This window comes from Taudactylus pleione, unplaced genomic scaffold (assembly GCF_031769625.1).
Source record: "Taudactylus pleione unplaced genomic scaffold, aTauple2 ptg000086l, whole genome shotgun sequence".
Classification (NCBI taxonomy): domain Eukaryota; kingdom Metazoa; phylum Chordata; class Amphibia; order Anura; family Myobatrachidae; genus Taudactylus; species Taudactylus pleione.
The window spans coordinates 26,023,161-26,039,819 of record NW_028284488.1 but is presented as its reverse complement, the minus strand read 5'-3'; the positions used below and the strand labels follow the sequence as shown (position 1 = coordinate 26,039,819).

The 16,659-nt window shown below is 44.9% G+C and overlaps 1 pseudogene; it reads right to left on the bottom strand.

Moving 5' to 3' along the window:
- Positions 1 to 1,716: 1,716 nt before the first annotated feature.
- On the bottom strand, positions 1,717 to 2,922 carry LOC148529233 (uncharacterized; annotated as a pseudogene).
- Positions 2,923 to 16,659: the final 13,737 nt, after the last annotated feature.

Sequence of the window (16,659 nt, the reverse complement as noted above, 5' to 3'; positions counted from 1 at the left end):
ACCCACAAACGCCTCCATCTGTCACTGAAATTACCGACCTGGCTGTGTTCAAGGAGAGAGAAATTTCTGATCATAGCGGCTAGTTTGCGCACGCGCATTGCGAACTTTACGCATGCGCAGTATGGCAAACATCTGTGGCGTACGATCGTGTGGCCGCTTCGACTGACTCTGAATGAGGTCCATATTGTGGTGGTAGCTAGCCCTGCCTCAAACTTAGTGGCCAGAAAATCGATGGCTAAGTTGAGTTCTGAGAAGTGACTGGTAGTGGGAATTTGCGTGGCCCACCAGGATGCGAATTCATCTAAAATGGGAAGCATTAATTAAGGCCATTGAAGAGGCCAAGAGATTGGCATCAGTCAACAGACGAGTAATGTCACTAATCACACGCACTGTGGCAGATTCTGTAGCAGATCTGGAGTTCCCTGGATGCAGTCCTTGGACATCTCCATAAGGAGGTTGAGTTCCTTGCGGAGTTGTGAGATCAGGGGAAACCAAACTCTGGAAGGCCAGATGGGGTAGACGAGAGTGAGCTGGGGCACCCTGTCCATTGTGGAGCAGTGCCAGAAGTGGGAAGGTGTAAGGAAGGAGAAAGTTGGTCCAGGGAAATTAAATGACGTCCATGTGAGAGGCATCTTGAGTGCAGATCTTGGACATGAAGGTTGGAAGCTGCGCATTTGACGGGGTTGCAAACAAGTCTATTTGTGGCCAACTGAAGGTCTTTACTATGAGAAATATCTCTGACCACAGAGTTGTGAGATCTATAGTGAGACTCTTTCTGGATAGGGAGTGGGCCAGCTCATTCAGTTCTCCTGGAACGTATGTGGAAGATTGAAGTATAGATCGGTGTACGGCCAACTTCCAAATGTCTACTGTCTGCCTCTTGATGGAGGGGGAGAGAACAGGTGCCTCCCATTTTGTTGAGATAAGAAACTGTCGTCCTGTTGTCGAGGTATAGCTGGATGGAAATTCCTTCGGCTTGTGAGGGCACTAAGGAAGACAGAGCTAGTCTGGCCTCCCTCAGCTCCAAGAAGTTTATGTGAGCTGTGGACTATCTCCCTCATACTGCTTTTTCTCTCGTGAAAAGCTCCCAGCAAGGGAAGTGTTGGAGGTGATGATGATGTCTGGGGGAGGGGGTAAAAGTGGTCTGGAAAGAGGCAACGGGAGGGTTGTCCAGTCACAAATCTCCTTGTGAACTGTAAAGTTCTCTTTGAGGTTGATTTTGATACAGAAATCATTCTTTGCCAACAGGAAAGATACATCAGCCAGACGCTCCATAAGGAAAGAATGAGGATTTATGTACTGGTTGAGGGATCTGACATTTGAAACCAGTCTGTATGAACCATCTTGTTTCTTTACAGGAAATAGGTGACTGATCCAGCCTAGTTTGGATATGTCAGCCCGCTTTATTTTGCCCTTATGTAGAGCAAGAGACAAAATGTTGTCTAGCAGAGGACTGGCGTTTTTTGAGCAGGGAAATATCTGTCAAGGAAACCTTTAGAGAGGAAGGGACAGGCCTTTTTCTACAATCTTTAATAACCACCTGTCTGTGGTAATCTGCCTCCAGGAAGCAATTGCATGAGAAAGACATGGAGAAGGGGGTGCATAAATGACACTTACTGCATCCTGTGTCTTTCTTGAGGGGTTGGTATTGCCGGACACAGCACCTCTTGTGACTTGTGTCTAGTAGAAGCCTCCCTTGGGTGGTCTGGGGTTGCCTCACTGCTCTTGGGTTGAACTGCTGGCTGTGACAGAATGACCTTCCTGACAAAAGGGGTGCTTGGTTGGCAGGTGGCCCCTCAGGTCTGTAGAGGATTTGAGGGTCTTATAACGGACCTTTACATCCAAAGAGGTCAGAGTTGGTCAGATTAGGTACATCTACTGGCCTGAGAGCTAGTTTATTGAGACCTGCTCTAGCTAGCCAGTGAGTAATGAGGGAGTTAGATAAAAAGTCAAAGGTCTGCCAAGCTAATAGCCATTTTAGAAGCTACAAGGGAGTCTAGGGAACTGCTAGAGACTCCTCCTTTCTCTGCCTTGTCTAGGACAAACAGCAGTGGCCCAGCAGAATCTTAGACTTTGAACTGTATTTTTCTTATCAGTAGTATCACTCTGAGTCTTATCCCCCATGAGTGAACAAAGGGCTGGATCAACCTCTGGGGCAAAAAGGGCAGGGATGTCCGGAATGCAGGTATGGTTATGGAGGACCATTTCATCCTCTTTAATGAGTGCTGTTTGGAAGACTAAGTGGGCAAAAATATACACTTGAGAGCATTCACGCCCAATGTGAAGTACATAATTTAGAAGTAGGCATTCTGCCTGCAATAGCCACTCAGCCCATTTGCAGGTCACTGTACTCCCCCCTGCAGAAAGAGTCACTAGTTCTAGTCACCTCCTCTTACTCCCAGTCCACAGATGGGTAAGTGTTGTCTTTGTATGAGCAGGATGGGGGCAGTGCATGCTGCTGACTAGCCCCCTTATGAGAACACTGTTGCGTATGGTGCCGGTCAGAGGCAGGAAAGGTATGCCGGCCGTGGGCAGGAGAATTTGGTCTGCTGCTGACCACTGAGGTATTACTGCTATGGGCAATACCTGGGAAAGAGATGTTTTGTCCTGAACAGGAATCTCTGAAGAAACTTTGGTGACATGTTTCTTTTTAGAAGTGTGTTTTCTTCCTGCTTTATGATACTATGCTGGTGGGGAAGTGGACTATGGAGCCTGAGTGAGCTCACTTTCCTCTGAACTCCCCCTGCTGTCTTCCTACCTGACAGAGTTAAAGAGCTTCCTTCTTTTAAACATAATCTCCTCATCTGAGGAGGAACTATCTTCAGGCAGACCCTGCTTAGAGGGCTGCCTGTAACTCCTCTTGCTGAGAGAGGGGAACACAGCCAATGTGTCTGTAGCAGACACTGACATAGTGTCCTCCATCTCAGCGCTGAGGTAAAATCTGGGCAGCGGACAGGGCCAGCTCGTGTCCATGGCACGTATGTGCAGGTGGGCGCATGTGGCCGAGCCACATGCACATGACCCCCAGCCTCCATTGCTGCCACCACTCCTCCAGCGGGTAGAAAGGTAAGTGAATTGTCTACAAATGCCTTACCACTTTTCTTTCCTCCCACTCCCCCCTAGACCTTTTTCAGTCCGGCTTCCATTCTCTCCACTCCACTGAAACTGCCCTCAGAAAAGTCAGCAACAACCTCCTTGCTGCCAAATCCAAGGGCCACTACTCTCTTCTCATTCTCCTTGATCTCTCTGCTGCTTTTGACACTGTGGACCACCCTCTTCTGCTGCATATCCTTCACTCCCCTCGTCTATGTGACACTGCCCTCTTCTGGCTGTCATCCTACCTCTCTGACCAATCTTTCTCAGTTTCCTCTCATGACTCCTCTTCCCCCCCACAGCCTCTTACAGTAGGTGATCCTCAAGGTTCTGTTCTTGGACCTCTTCTATTCTCCCTCTATACTTCCTCTCTAGGTGAACTCATCAGCTCTTTTGACCTCCATTATCATCTCTATGCTGATGATACTGAAATCTACATTTCCTCCCCTGATCTCTCCCCCTCTCTTCTGACTCGTATCTCCAACTGTCTTTCTGCCATCTCTTCCTGGATGTCCCAGCGATTTCTTAAACTTAATATGTCTAAGACAGAGCTGATCGGCTTCCCACCCTCCCACATAACCTCACTTCCCACTATTTCTTTATCAATTGATGGTATAACTATCTCATGTAGCCCCAAAGTGCACTGTCTTGGAGTTATCCTGGACTCATCCCTCTCCTTCAAACCACATATCCAGAACCTTTCACAGTCCTGTCATTTCCATCTCAAAAATATTTCTAAGATCAGACCCTATCTCACCCAGGATGCTACAAAAACCCTCATACACTCACTGGTCATCTCCAGATTGGACTACTGTAACCTCCTCCTATCTGGCCTCCCCAAATCCCATCTCTCTCCTCTCCAGTCTATCCTTAATGCTGCTGCATGGCTTATCTTCCTCTCCAAATGCTCTACATCTGCTTCCCCTCTCCTACAAGCTATCCACTGGCTCCCCATCCCTTTTAGAACCCATTTTAAGGTTCTCACGCTCACTTACAAAGCCCTCACCCAATCTTCCCCCATATACATCTCTGATCTCATCTCCCTTAACTCTACTCTCCGCTCTCTTCATTCAACTAATGCACACTGCCTTTCATGCCAGCTGATTACTTCCTCCCACTCCCGCTTCCAAGATTTTGCCCACACTGCTCCCCACCTCTGGAACTCTCTCCTACTCCCCATCAGACTCTCCACCTCTTTGCAATCCTTCAAACGGGCTCTCAAGACCCATTATTTCATCAAAGCCTTCCAGCTGTCATTCTAACTCCCTGATACATACACCTTCCTCCCCATCTGTGTCAGCCCTGTTTGTCTTCCCCTCCCCTTTTAGAATGTAAGCTCTTATGAGCAGGGCCCTCTAACCCTTTGTACTTCTCCCTACTTTAGTTTCATCTACTTCTTACTCACCACTAGGGCAGCTAACATTTGGCTGCTTATGCTTTGTTGCTTATCTGGATGTTATGGTCACTAATGTAGCAATGTATATTATCCATGTCCTGGTCCTGTATTGTCAGGGACGGATTAAAGGCCACATGGGCCTGGAGCTGAAAATGTTCAAGGGCCTATTAAAAGAAGCAGGGTAGCTGTGACCAATGGTCTGTGGGTGTGGCCAGAACCAAGTGGGTGTGTACAGCCCTACTTTCTCCCTAAATACAGAAAAATCATACTTTTGTGAGAAGCCCAGAAATAATTGTTTAATACTTATGATTTATGGCAACTGTGTGGCCAGCTAGTGCTGGTCATCATCATCCTGCCATGATGATGGGCCTATTTTTATGTGGAGGCCTGAAGCTGTAGCTCCATCCACCCCATTGTTAATCTGGCCCTGTGTGTTGTATTGTTCTGTAAGTCGCTTGTCTACAAGTTGTTTATGTGCTTTGTAAGGCGCTGTGGAACATTTGTGGTGCCATATAAATAAATGATAATAATAATAAGTGAAAGTTTCTTTCACTTTCCTTGTCAGCGAACGTTGGGAGGCTTCCACTTAACCAACCAGCTGTTGCTAGGTGGCAAACATCCCTATGAACAAAACCATTAGCATTCCTGTCAGAATCATTCAATCTCTCCTGTAAAGTGACAATTATAAAATGCTCAATCAGCAGATATTGATGGCAGAGTTGTCTGGTGTACCGATGATTCTGCAATCATCCAATGGGAAACAATGAGTTAATTTTGCAGTCATCATCATTATGTTGTATTTACACATACCCAGTAACTGGTGCAATCTGTACACTTCATTGCAATAGTAGATTTGGAAAATTGCTGGCTGGGATAAGCTACATTTCTGTAAACATGCCTTTACTATATTTGGTTTATTTGTGAGCATGTTTGGTCTATATGGTAATAAGTGTTGACACATGCATAATGGTCCTTTGCATCAGCCCCTTTGTTTTAGAAATAGAGCATTTTTTAGCTCCCCCGTGTCAAAATCAAGTGATTGTACTATGATGTTCTACCATGAAAGCTTCAATTCTATTGACTTTGTGAGATCTCATAAGATTACTCAAACTGTTTAAAACTGTGCATTGCAGGAAGCACAAGCAGTTCTGGCAGGATGACCCATTGCTATCTCATTTGCATATTTACAGCAAATTAAAGGATTAAGTTACTTACACTATGTGGATACATTTGGGAGAATTGATATATATGGCATTAGGATGTCATTTGGGGGTAGCACTATTGATGTGTGAATTTTCAGCCTTGAATTGCAGGCACCACTTAAGCCAAATGTTAGAAGGTACACTACAAAGAGGAACAGCTAATAACCCCTGTTGTTTTTGTTTCCTTTCTTTTTTTACTCACCAACAATTATAACCACTGAATAAACATTAATTTATTCCAAGCTGCAATCAAGACAATCATGATGTACTTTACTGTTGCAAGAGTTGACTGCCATGGTTTTTTCTTCACTGGTTATAATATATATACTGTACATGGGATCTGTAATATAAGTCATTATAGAATGGAGTAAAAAACATAGGTTTTTACATAAAACCAAGTTGTCGGGTAATAACACTATGAAAACATCTTTTTCCCACTAGCAGATCTGTCAAATACACAGGTAAACTCAATAAAGCCAATTTACCGATGCCAAATGGAAAAATGCAGATACAAATTTCACTTTTCTGATTTTTGGGATTTCTATTTTTACATTAATATGTCTATTTTAGGGATATGAGCATGTCTTATTACATCTAGGTGGCTGACTCCAGCTGATTCTGAGTTGGAAGCAAATAAAAAAATCAAGTAGCTTTGTATATACACTAGCGCACGCACGGGTGTTTCTGAGTACCCACAAACCCCCCCTGACGAACCAAATTTTTTTTCAAAGATGGAGACAGCCTTGTCTGTCTCTGCACAATCAGCGGGCCACAGATGCCTACAGACAACTGTTGTGCTGCTGTAGACAGGAAAGTTCTTTCCTGCTACAGCTACCTGCCTGTGGCCATCCCAGGCCCACTCCCGACTGGGCCTGCATCGCCCCCCTCCAGAGCCGGAAAGGGCCAGGGGCGGGCAGACCTGTAACCCTTATTTATAAAATAACATATCCTAATAGGTAGCCGTCTGCCACACAGGTCATCTACTGACTGTATGGCTTCTTTACAGTAGCCCTGGCCCGGCCCCGATGCCACCCATCGGCGCAGGTATGCAGCGGGAGCGACATTGCTAATAAATAAAGGGACAGAGTATTTGCTCCATCCAGGTCCCATACCACTAGCTATATATGCGACCCCCCCCGCATAAAATTCCTACGATTGCCCCTGGAACAAACCGTGTTGCAATGCAAGGGAGGCAAACATATTTATTTTGTTATATGCAAGGTAAATACTGTCTGCTTTTGCATGTAGCCCACAAATGCTGGACAGCTTTATTTATGCACTGCAATTTACGTTTGAGTTTGGACATGCCCCTCCCAAATCTAAATCTCTCTGCACCTTTTAAAATCTGCCCCACCTGCAGTTAGTGCAGCATGGTTTTACAGATGCATGGTTACTTACTCTTTTTTGCTTAACTCTAAACTCCGAATCAGCCTCTCTGTGTGGAACAATAACATAATTATTACAATGAGAACAGAGGGACCATTTGTGATGTTACATGCTGCATATGAACTAAGGGCCTAATTCAGAGATTTATGCACATGCAATGTTTCCGCAAATCTCTGATGTTTTTAGATATGCACATGCACAGAAGCCACACTGCACATGTGCAGATCTTGGGATGCAAGGTCACTCGCAGTGCCACAAAAGCAGCAGCAGGAAGTCTACCAATAAAAAGGGGGAAGTGTCGGCTCTGCTATCTCGACATGCCAAAGCCAGCTGTCAATCAATTATAGAAAACAGGCTGGTGATAAAAATTAGGTAATCATGTTGGCGAGCACCTGTACAGTACTTTGGACCTAATGTGCACATGCCGTTTCACCAGCACTGCTTTATGCAAAGAAACACATTGTGCCCCTGTCAGTTATCCAAGCATGCCAAGCCACTGCTTATTTACACACATTCATACTGTATACAAAAACACACATTCATTCACCCAAACCATACACACTTAAAAAGGTAACCATGCTGAGTTAGCCATTTGATGAGTTAGTGCACCCACCCGCTCACTATTTATATAGTGCTGCTGTTTACACTGTGAAAATGTCCCCCTCCTCCCTCTGGAACACACAACCTCTATACGCCTGCTTCAGTATACTGACATGTTTCTCATGAAAGGAAATCCATGACCTTGGTCAGGTCCAAAGACTGGGATGTGTTATGAAGCCTCCGCCTGGGAAAGGAACATTCCCTTTGGTGGTGATCTGGCAATAGGCGGGCTGCATACACTTTCAATGCCGCTGTGGCCATGCTTACCATAGTGCTGACTGAGTGAATCTTATTTTCTGTGGGGAGGCTGTAATGATGTGATACAAGCAGTTAGTGAGCTTGCAGCAGTATGTGAAGTTGGCGACATTGCCATTGTCCTTATATGTGGGTGGGGAGATGGAAAATGGTGAATGAGGAGAAAAGGGTCAAGAGGGGGACATAACTATGGAAAGAGTGGAATAAAGAATATGGGAGATAGAGGGGTAGATAATAGAGGAGAGAGAATGGTGAAAGAGGAGCAGATAGAGCAGAGAAAGAGGAAAATCTTGGGAAAGAGGAGGAGAGAGAACATGGGAAAAGAGATGAAGGTGTTAGCAAAACACCCCAGTCAGTTAGTATAAACTATAAACTCACCAAATTCAATGTGATTTTTTTTTTTGGAAGAATATTTTAAATGAACTGAAAAGAACTCTAGAAATGGGAAATAAAATGAACAGAAAAGCACCCTGACATCCTCTTCCAAAAACAATCATAATGGTATATTGGTCTACCTTTTTCCTGAATCCATAATCATCTGCCCAAGAGAAGCAATGAAACTGTTTAAAACATAAATACATGCTTCTGTTCTCAAAATAAAATGTTCTGTGGCCTATTCTGAAAGCAGGCCTATCCAGACACAGCACTCCAAATAAAATATTGTTGGTGCCAGAATAACAGCCGTTTTGCATTTGTGCTTAATTTGTTTGTTAAATAGTTGACATGTGCACTAAATCTACAATAACCAATTTGCTTTGTTCTGAATGTTACCTGAATGCCTGTCTGTTCAAAACTGGTCAGCCTTTCACATCACATAGCAACTCGGAAATGTGACTGGTTGCCTTGTATATTGGGAATTACCAGCATTATTGATTTTGACAAGTCCAAAAATAACAAAAGTTCAAAAGACTTGGCTGAGGCAGTCAGTTCTTTAAACTATGTTTTATCCTGAACCATTTAAAAATATAAATGTGAATAGTTTAAATGTGTGTGAAATTTGTTTTAGCTCAATTGAATATAACAGATGAATGATGTAGATTATAAAGTACTGATTTAATAACCCTCATAGGCCTTGACTGGCAAATTGGCAATTCTGGAATTTGCCAAAAAGGCCAGTGTGCCTTAGAAGTTGGAGGTCTTCATTGCAGATAGTAGCAATACGACTGTGTGGTCCAGCTGCTTGCTTCAAATAATCTTGGGTTTATTTGAAAGACCCCCTACTTAAATGCTTTGAGTGTGCAAAGTCCAAGGGGAGTGGACAATTGTTTTACATCACCACTCAAAGAACAGTGATACACATACAATAGCTGTGGCCCATATTTCATTTCACCCTAGTGTTCCTTAAATGCATCTCTTATTGTTTAGTCCTCCTGCATGGCAACACATAAGACTCCAAAATGTGCCCCCTATACCAAACTGTCACTACTCACGGATGGATAGTGGATGGTAGCCCATATTTTGGGATTGGCGAGATCCAGTACTGAGGCACAGTGTCTAATGTGCAGACGTCATTCACTCCCGCAAGGAAGTTTGGACTTAGCTGTGCCCGACACTCAGGTTGCGGCCCTCAGACTTGGTTCTATAATACAGGTGCAGGTGTACTCTGGATAGGAGCAGAGTATGACAAAAACGTACAACATAGTCAACAAGCCAGGTCAGGACCAAACAGAAAATATTGTACCAGGGATCAGACATAAGCAGGTCACGGAGAATAGCCAAGGTCAAAGCTGGAATACCAAGCACAGTACCAGGGAGGAGACAGAATCAGGTCACAAGCAAAGCCAAGGTCAGGAACGAGCAGTGATAATCACTAGGAATGCTAGAGTATGGTTTAGGAGCCTATACTCTGGCACCAGAGTGTCCTCAAGAACCTCCTTAGGGGTAGGAGGAGTGTTGAATTTGTGCCCAAGTGACGTCACCCACGGTGCGCCTGGTCCTTAAAAACTGTCTCTGAGTGGCCCTATGAGAGTGGCAGATGCTAACCAGAAGCAGGGTGTCAGGTTCAGGCCTAGGATCGTCTGTTACTCACCACTGCGCTGCCTTCCCCTGACTTATCGTGCGGTCAGACGTCTGGTGCAGCAGCGGGTGACGCACTGTGAATTATTCCTTAGGTAAATTATTGCCACAGGCTGCTCTGTGATTTTGTTTCCGTGGTTTCCATCATGGACGCAGCCATGACAGTCGGTATCATCAGACTGACCCTCCATCCAATGGTAGTATAGTTGTTGTCAGCTGATGCTGCTTTCCAATGGATTGCTACCTTAGGGTATTTAACCGGACTCTGGGCAACAGGAAGTTGCCTGTCCAATGTTGTTACTTCTCGTGTCTACTTGTCATCACTTCATTCCAGGTTCCTGTGTTGTTATACCCTTGAGTCTCTTCAGTGCCATCTCCATGTGCAGCAGTGCATCAGAAACATCTTGCCTGTATGCAATCACCAGTGCCATCTCCATGTGCAGCAGTGCATCAGAAACACCTTGCCTGCATGCAAACACCAGTGCCATCTCCATGTGCAGCAGTGCGTCAGAAACACCTTGCCTGCATGCAAACACCAGTGCCATCTTCTTGTGCAGCAGTGTGTCTGAAACACCTTGCCTGCGTACAACCACCAGTGCCATTTCCATGTAAAGCAGTGCATCAGGAACACCTTGCCTTTGTGCAACCACCAGTGCTATCTCCAGGTGGAGCAGTGTGTCAGGAACACTTTGCCTGCGAGCATCCACAAGTGCCGTCTCCTAGTACAGTAGTGCGACTTTTGCATCTATTCTCTTGGCTATATACTCAGGACCACTCTCCAGGACAGATAATCTGCTAGTGGTTCTTCTGAAGTATATCACTCAGGCCATCAGTTGTGTTTGTCTCCATTCCCACGAATATCGGATACCTGACCAATAGACCATGACCTGCCTGCTGGGTGCAGCTAAACCCATTTCCCACTTGGAAGGGTCACTGGTGAAGACCTCCCGGCAGGTTAGACTCTGCATCTTTGGCCAGGTCTTGCCAACATCTGATATTTGTGGATGAAAAGATCATACATCCAGGCCCCTCGCTTCTGATTCCTCCCTCGGCCCCGGACCTCAGCTTTCAACTCCTTGGCAGGAGATTCTCCAGATTCAGGCGTGACACAGGGGAAACAAGCCACCAGAACTGCACACAGCATTCCCTGAGTGGCTGCAAAGCAGGAGAGCTGGATGGACCTCATTGCAGCAGGTGCTTTGAACTACCCATCTGCTGCCATGTGGAATACCAGTGCTGCTTAATGAGGTAAGTAGATACAAGGATTTGGCACACTGTGAAATTACCCCCTCCTCTAGTGGTGGACACTAAACACCCCACAAATGGCTTGTTAGGGGACTTCTGGTGGAATTTCCGAAAAAGTTGAGGTGCATAAATATCCAAGGCCTTAACCCAACAACATTCCTCAGGACCATATCCTTTCTAGTCCACCAGGAATTGGACTATACCTCGAGAATCTCTGGAGTCCATAATCTGCTTCACCTCATAATACTCCTGATAATCTCCTGGAATAACTGAAGGAGAGTCACAGGGTCTCAAAAACTAATGTAGGACCAGCGGTTTCAAGAGGAAGATGTGGAAGGCATTTGGTATCCTAAGCATGCCAGGGAGCTTCAGGCGATATGCCACCGGGTTGATCACTTGGCGAATCTAGAATGGAACAATGAACTTGTGAGCCAACCTTATTGTGGGCACCTTCAGTCACAGATGTTTGGTTGACTACCAGACTCTGCCACCAGCACTCAGTAAAGGAACCCTCTTCCTTTTCCTGTCCACAAACACCTTACACCTCGAAGTGGCTATGCACAAATTCTTCTTTTCCTCTCTCCAGATATTGTGGAACCGCTTAACCGTATTGCGGATGACTGGAAGTGATACCAACCTAAGGGCTGGCAATTCCGGTAATACAGGATGCAGACTGTACTGGATAAAGAAAGGAGAGTGGCCCAATATCTCATGGAACAGATTGTTGCTAGCAAATTCAGCCCATGGCAACAAGGAAACCCAATTGTAGCAGTTTTGCATGGAGCTCAGATGCTACCAATGTCTTTTCCGGGGGAATTTTGACCTTGGTGGTTACCGCTACAAAGCAGGCCAGGTTCAGAATAGACTTATCCTCTCGAACTTCATCCCCCTCAGCAGAACTGAATACCCAGGTCAATGCAGTAGCTTTGAAGTTTTTGATGCCTGGCCAGCAGGTGATCACTAGATTGAAGTGGTAGAAAAACAGCGACCATCTGGATTGATGATAGTTCAGATAGTGAGCCATCTTGGTCTTGAGGTAAGCAAGGTTCTTGTGGTCGGTGTGTAAGCTGTCACAGGGAATTTCGCCCCCTCCAACAGGTATCTCAATTCCTGTAGGGTCAGCTTGATGGCTAACAATTCTTTGTCCCCTAATGCATAGTTTTATTCTCCATAGCTGAGAACTTGCAAGAAAATAAACCAAAAGAATACCAGTTTCCCTCTCCATTCTTCTGCAAAAGCACTGCCCCAGCCATGACCGTAGAGGCATCCACCTCCAGAAAGAAGCCTCGTCACAATCAGGTTGCCTTAGGATATGAGTGGAGATGAAACACTGCTTTAATCGGTCAAACACTTCCTCTGCTTCAAGAGGCCACACCTGGTTGTCTTGGCCCTTTTTGTGAGAGTGTGGATAGGAGCAGCAACGGATAAATAGTTCCTGATAAACTGCCAGTAAAAGTTACAGAAGCTCAGGAAACATTTTATTGCCTTTAACCCCACTGGACGGGGCCAACTAACAGTGGTGGAAAGCCTCTCATGGTCCATTTGCAAACTAGAGCCCAAGATAATGTAACCGAGGGACACCAATTCCTTTTGCTCAAAGGGGCACTTCTCTAACTTTCACAAGAGCCGGTTATCCCAAAGTCATGACAGCACTTTGCATACATGCTTAAAATTACTTACTACCTCCTTAGAGAAGATCAGGATATTGTCTGAATACACCACAATGTACTTGTATAACAGGTTTCAAAAGCTGTCATTCATGTGCTTTTGGATGACAGCAGGTGCATTACTTAAACAAAAAGACATGACCAAGTACTTATAATGGCCAAGACCATCTTCCACTCATCCCCCTCTCAGATCCTGATTAAGTTATAGGCCCCACAAAGATCTAACTTGGAAAAAACTTTTGTCCCTTTTATACGATCAAAGAATTCTGAGGTTAGTGTTAGCGTATACCAATCTTTGATGGTGATGGCATTTAAACCCTGATAATCAATACATGGTCTCTGCACTCCATCTTTCTTCTTAGCAAAAAATAACCCCACTCCTGTGGGTGATTTAGACTCCTTATGAACCCGCGCTCAAGGTTCTCCTTGATGTATTCAGATACCGCTTGGGCCTCAGGAAGCAAGAGAGGAAATACTCTCCCATGAGGAGGCATTTTCCCAGGTAGTAAATCCATAGAGCAGTCCCACTCCCAATGTGCACATCTGATGGAACTGAGCACTTAAATACAGAATTTGGGGTTAACTCCAATCTAATAGGGAGCGTGTGATTAAATGCGCCTAACCTGCCCATCCCATGATCAGTTAAGGCCTCTCATTTCCCAGATGCTTGGAACAGCTGGCAAGCAGAAGACCTGGTTTGCTACAGTACAGTCAAAGCTTATTTTTGAATCTCCTTCCCCTTTCTACAGCAGGGAGACGAGCCTTGCCAATCTGTATGGGCTCTACTGGAGACTCAACAGGAGCTGTGAAATGAGTGGCAAGCTTGAAGCTAAAGAACCAAGACTGTTCCCTCTCTCATGCCCTTTCTCTGTGGCAAATGTCTACCCAGATATACAAAGATATCAGGTAATCCAGAGATGCTGGCAATTCTCTGTACACCAGTACATTCTTGATTTGCTAAAGACCTTGCATAAATGCAGCAACTAGGGCTTCATTGTTTCACCCTAACTCTGAGGCCAGGGTTCGGAATTGCATGGCATATTGTCCAGCAAATTGTCTGCCTTGCTTCAACTGCAGAATATCCAACCCTGCGGAGTATACTCGCCCGGGCTCATCAAAGACCTTCCAAAAGGCTGCTAGGAAATCAGCGCTGTTATTAACCAGTGGACAGGGGTGTACCTAGGGGTCTAAGAGCTCCTGGCAAAGTAAGCGACTGGTACCCCGCCCCCATATTTTAAATAGGGAAGGTGCATCTGGCAAAAAAGAGACGTGGGCTTATGAAGAAGGGGCCTGGCCTCACACACATATTCATATCTATATATATATATAACACATATATATATATATATATATATATATACATTTCTTGTAAAATATATTTATATAGCAGTATTATTATTATTACCATCCTGAAAGCCATCCCCGGGCAGTGGTAGTTCTGCAATGCATGTTACTGGCCCCAGTGTTCATCACCAGACCGCACTACAGATATCAAACTCAAAAGAAACTACAGCTCCCAGCAGCCCTTGCTGCCGGGAGCTCCTGACAGCAAGGGCTGCTGGGAGTTGTAGTTTCTTTTGAATTCCTTCACTGTAACACAGTGCCTGACACCGGCGCCAATAACAGTGGCTCCTGCCTGCTGTTGTGTGAGTCTCCGAGCAACGCACTGCCCAGGGGTGCACACCGACACCAGGTACGACACTAGTATGTGTTTCTACCTCCTGGCTGCGGATGGCATCACCAGGCAGCACCCCTTCTTGGCTGGTACACCTGGCAAATGCCATCCTGGCCAATGGGTAGATACACCCCTGCCAGTGGATCATTCCTCTACCATAACAGAGAAGCCCATGCCAATGTCTGCCCGGACAAAAGCAAAATAACATAATCCACCTATGTCCTCTCAGAAGGAAAATTTGCTGTCTGGACCTCGAACTGAATCGAGCACTGATTCGGAAATCCTCAACAGCCTTTGGAATCTACATCATACTTTGAGAGAGTCGGAATCCATAGTGGTGTAGAAGCACATGCAGCTTGAATGGCAACCACAGGAGATGGTGCTGATTGTACCGACCCGTTGCCTAAGCATCTGTAGCCACTGCATAATCTGGGCCTGGTCTTGTTGCTTCTCGACTCTGGCTAGGATATTCTCCATCAGATCTTGAAGTGAAAGATTACCAGCGGCATCCATGTTTGGCCAGAGTATTCTGTCACAACTCACTGAGGCGCGGAGTCTAACATGCTGGCGGTATTTACCAGGGACCCCCGCAAGGAGGTTTGGACTTAGATGCAGGTCACGGCCCTCAGACTTGGTTCCCTAATATAGGTCCTGGTGTACTCTGGATATGAGCAGAGTATGACAAAAGCGTACAACATAGTCAACAAGCCGGGTCAGAACCAAACAGACAAGATGGTACCAGGGATCAGACATAAACAGGTCACGGAGAATAGCCAAGTTCAAAGCTGGAATACCAAGCGCAGTACAAGGCAGGAGACATAATCAGGTCACAAGCAAAGCCAAGGTCAAGAACAAGCAGTTTTGATCACTAGGAATGCTGGAATATGGTTTGGGAGACCAGAGTGTCCTCAGGAACCTTCTTATTTAGGAAGAGACTTGAATTTATGTGATGTCACCCATGACATGCCTGGCCCTTTAGAACTTTCTCTGAGCGGCCCTATGGGAGCCGCAGCTGCTAACCAGAAGTAGGGGAAACAAACCACCGGGACCGATGTGCCCCGAGTGGTTGCAGAGCAGGAGAGCTGGCTGGACCTTGTAGTAGTGGGCGCTGGAAACCACCAGCCTGTTGCCCCACAGAATGCCAGCACTGCCAGACCTGGTAAGTAGAGACCTGTGAAATGTAATGATCCTCAGACAACAAGCTGAAAACAATATAAAATATAAAACAATATAAAACAGTTTGATATTCTTTTTCAAATGATCATATGATTTTAAAAAAAATTTATTTTTTTATGCCAAGCTTGTTTTTGATTATATTATATAAGAAAAGTGGTAAAAGTACTTATGAGATTAAATCAATGAATGAGTGAATAAATTAATGAATTAAATACTTTACTTTCATTGTGCAAATAGCCTCTACAATGAAATACAATTTTTTATACTCCCATAGTACCAATACAAGCAGAGTTCAGGCATTACAGTGCCTCCAAGTCACCTCATTTAAATTCATCCTAACCTAGTTGTACATGGTTTAATACATCTAAACTGCCTTTTTGATGGCAATAAAGCAAACAAATGATGATTTGATGATGCTTGTCTTCACAAACTACGTTTTATGTCATATTTGCTGGGTTTGAAACCTGGGTTAGAAGAAAAAAATTCTAAAAGTCTCACAATTTATGATGACTCACTGCATTCTGATGTGTTTGTTTTTTTTATTGTTTTTTAATAAAAGAACTACACAATATTATTTGAATCACAAAAATTCAAAGATTCAGAGTTACCTATATTGTGCCACAAATCTCTATGTTACTTTAATGGGCAGCACAGACGGTGTAATGGTTAGCGTTACAGCCTCACAGCACTGAAGTCGTGGGTTCAATTCCCACCACGGCCCTAACTGTGTGGAGTTTGTATATTCTCCCTGTGTTTGCGTGGGTTTCCTCCGGGTACTCCGGTTTCCTCCCACACTCCAAAAATATACTGGTAGGTTAATTGGCTCCCAGCAAAAAATTATCCCTAGTGTGCATGTGTTAGGGAATATAGACTGTAAGCTCCACTGGGGCAGGGACTGATGTGAATGGCCAAATATTCTCTGTAAAGCGCTGTGGAATATGTGTGTGC